The sequence below is a fragment of the Protobothrops mucrosquamatus genome, unplaced genomic scaffold, assembly GCF_001527695.2.
Source record: "Protobothrops mucrosquamatus isolate PMUCROS unplaced genomic scaffold, P.Mucros_1.0 scaffold1566, whole genome shotgun sequence".
NCBI classification, from domain to species: domain Eukaryota; kingdom Metazoa; phylum Chordata; class Lepidosauria; order Squamata; family Viperidae; genus Protobothrops; species Protobothrops mucrosquamatus.
The window spans coordinates 266125-269802 of NW_015387733.1; the positions used below are offsets into that span (position 1 = coordinate 266125).

Here is a 3678-nt window from a genome sequence, read left to right on the forward strand (position 1 = left end):
TCTCTCTCTCTCTCTCTCTCTCTCTCTCTCTCTCTCTCTCTCTCTCTCTCTCTCTCTCTCTCTCTCTCTCTCTCTCTCTCTCTCTTAGACAAACCAGTCCAAGGCCCAAAGTCAACAAACTTGGTATCCATTGTCATCTGTCTATGACAACATACTAAGGAACAGATGTGTGCTGTGCTGTGCTGTGCTGTGCAAGTTACATTGAGAGCTAGAGGTCCTCAGGTCAAAAACGTCAGTTTTGTCAGCAGCCAACAATCACTTAGTTCCATATCTGAAAAACAAAACGTTAAATAGCAATTAAAATATGGGGAAGAAACATCAAAGGGACATAATCAACTGTTGAATTACCTCCAGTTCTTTGTTTAATAATACTTCTTAGATCGCCATGGCCTCTTGAGGACCTGGCTCACTTCAGCTGAGTTTCACTTGGGAACTGAGGAAAAGATTGGAGTTATGCTCTGACTTGGAGAAAATGCTGAAGCCCAAATATTAGGGGACATTCTGGATGGAGGCTTTACCTGCCTGAGTTGGAGGGATTCTCTTACTGCTAATCCAGGCGTCCCTCCGAAGCTCCAAATGTATTGATTCAAGGGGCTTCCTTTGATATAGGTAGATTGGATTGCACTCTCGCCATGAAGCACCAACCTTCTGTCAGTTGCTCTGCATTATCTTGGCTTCTTTCTTTCCTGGGAAATTGTGTAAGAATGCTATCAGACAGCTGGGGAATTAGCTCAAATGGTAGAGCGCTTGCTTAGCATGCAAGAGGTAGCAGGATCGATGCCTGCATTCTCCAGCCTTTCTCCTTTATTTTGCTCCCTCCGTAGAAAGTCCTTCATCCAGTTTCTTCATCTTCTCCAAGGTTCTTTCCGTGTGATGGTCCTTAGCTGCTGAGAAGCTCAGGCTAGTGCTGCAAGCTTTAGCTTGAAGAGATGATGGATCCTTTTTCTGGAATAACTCCCTCTGGAGACCAAAATTGTCCAAACACTGTCCAAGCTCATAAATAACACTCGTATTTCACAATATAATAATAAGTTAGTTTTCAAAATGATACACCTGGGCGGTTGCAGTCCCTGAAAGAACTTTGATATCTACAGGATTTCTTGAATCTTCTTCGAGAAGATCATAGGAAGCTCGCCCCGGTATTCAGGATGCTTATAAGCACTATGTGCTTAGAGCTCAAAGCATTGTTAGAGACCCCACACACACCCACTTCACGGTCTGTTTCTGTTGCTCCCCTCTGAGAGGAGGTTTTGAAGTATTTCTAGCAAGACTACCCGATTCTGTAATAGCTTTGTTCCCTATGCCATCTGTCTGGTAAACTTGCAAGGTTCGTTTCTCTCGCCATGAACATGTATACATAACCCGAACTAGACTGTTGTTTCTCTATGTCATATAATATATGTGGGTATATGCATAATTCTGTGTTTGTTTATTTATTTATTTATTTATTTATTTATTTTTGTCATATTTATGTGGCGTATATCGCAGGTGGTGACCCTTTGAGAGCTGTATGCAATGAAATTTCACTTTAAGGTATGCCGATTAGTGTACATTCAAAGTGACAATAAAGTATTATTCTCTCTATTCTCTCTGTGTGTGTGTTTTTATCACTGTTGTTCGCTATCCAGAGTTATGCAGAAGAAGGTGGGTGGCTATAGAAACCCTTTAAATAAAGGCATATATAAAAATGGTCAAATAACGTGGCAAAATAGGGTACAGGTTGATTGAAAAGGGGGGCATCAAACCTACTACCTCTTGCATGTGAAGCAAGCAGTCTTCCATTTGAACTAAGTTTCACAGCATCCTAGCAGTGCTGCTCTATCACTTCTCAAGATACACCCACACAGAAGTTCATATGCAGAATCACAGGGGTGGAGAGGGGTGGATCCAGTGGTGGGATTCAAATATGTGGACAAACGGTTCTTTGTGTGGATGCCACTTCCAGAAGTCCATTCTGAGCCTAGGCAACAAAAAAATTAGGTACCGGTTCTGCCAAAGGGGTGCGAACTGGCTGAATCCTACCACCGGATCTTGGCGGCAGGATGACAAAAATCTACCAAAAGCCTGTATAGAAAAGGTGGGCATTGATCCCCACCATCTCTTGCAAACAAAGCAAGACTTCTGCATTGCCACTAATTTCCAGGAAAATATAAAAACTTGCCTGCATGAGGATTTTCTGAATAGAAGCCAAAACTGAATAGAAACTGACTGGAGAATGCAGGCATCGATCCTGCTGCCTCTCGCATGCGAAGCGAGCGCTCTACCACTTGAGCTAATTCCCCAACTGCCTTGTCAACCTTCTTCTACCACATTACAAGAAGGTGCAGAACAAGATGCAGAAACTGAGGAGATGAAAATGGTATAATACTTTGGAAAAGTAAGTAAAAAAAAATGGCCTGGAGAATGTGGGCATCGATCCCACCACCTCTTGCATGCAAAGCAAGCGCTCTACCATATGAGCTAATTCCCCAGCTCCAGTCAACCTTGATCCACCAAACTACAAGAATTCAGGACAAGAAGTAGAAACTGAGGAGATGAAATTAGATGCCAATAGTGAGTCTGCTAGAAATGACCAAGACACATATCTGAGTTCTATTACACAGGAAGAGCTTGAGCAGGTCGATCCAGAGAGAGTGAACAAGTTCTTCACAGCTATGAATTGAAGCACCTGAGAAGACCTAGACACGGTCTGACGACTCTACGGTCAGTACCCACGGACACTCCCACTTCGAAGAGAGTAGTTTGACCGTCGCCTACACCTCCCCCCCCTTACTTAATCGGGTAGAGGAAAATCCAAAGACTCCGACATGTTCGAAAATACCGGGAAACCTCTTTCCCAACTCGACTCAGATCAGAATCCTTTTCTCCACTCAGGTGGGAACGTTTCCACTTGGCTGTAGCTGCTTTTCCCAAGCTCAGACAGCAACCTCAGCTTCCCTTCATGCCTTGTATTTTACATTTGGACTACTGCAATGTGCTCTACGTGGGGCTGTCCCTGAAGACCAAACAGAAGTTACAAATGGTCCAGCATGAGGCAGCTTGTACAGTCTTTGGTGCCCCTCGGCTTGCTCACATTGCATTGTTGTTATGCGAGCTGAATTGGCTTCCAGATTCTCTCCAGTGCAATTCAAGGTACTCCTTATCACCTTTTAAGTCCTATCTGTTAAAGAGCAACAAAGATGATTAGAGAACTGGAAGCTAAAACATATAAAGAACAGTTGCTGGAATTGGGTACGTCTAGTTTAATGAAGAGAAGGACGAGGGGGGACATGATAGCAGTGTTCCAATATCTCAGGGGCTGCCACAAAGAAGAGGGAGTCAAGCTATTCTCCAAAGCACCTGCAGGCAGGACAAGAAGCAATGGATGGAAGCTAATCAAGGAGAGAAGCAATCTAGAACTAAGGAAAAATTTCCTGACAGTGAGAACAATTAACCAGTGGAACAACCTGCCTCCAGAAGTTGTGAATGCTCCAACACTCGAAGCTTTTAAGACGAGATTGGACAACCATTTGTCTGAAATGGTGTAGGGTTTCCTACCTGAGCAGGGGTTGGACTAGAAGACTTCCAAGGTCCCTTCCAACTCTTCTATTCTGTTCTGTTCTATTCTATTATCTGGCACAAGGCCAGATTATTTGCAGGACTGCCTCTCTCTATGGTATCTGTCCATTCTCTAATTTG

At 43.6% G+C, this 3678-nt stretch overlaps 3 non-coding genes across 3 annotated transcripts; 1 reads left to right on the forward strand and 2 right to left on the reverse strand.

Annotated features, from left to right (window-relative positions):
* The first annotated feature begins 720 nt into the window (after window positions 1-720).
* Window positions 721-793, forward strand: TRNAA-AGC. The gene has a single exon. It is a non-coding gene; the product is annotated as a tRNA-Ala (tRNA).
* A 1416-nt stretch (window positions 794-2209) lies between these two features.
* TRNAA-CGC lies at window positions 2210-2282 on the reverse strand. Its single transcript has one exon. It is a non-coding gene; the product is annotated as a tRNA-Ala (tRNA).
* Window positions 2283-2397: 115 nt separating this feature from the next.
* Window positions 2398-2470, reverse strand: TRNAA-UGC. The gene has a single exon. It is a non-coding gene; the product is annotated as a tRNA-Ala (tRNA).
* Between the last annotated feature and the right edge of the window lie 1208 nt (window positions 2471-3678).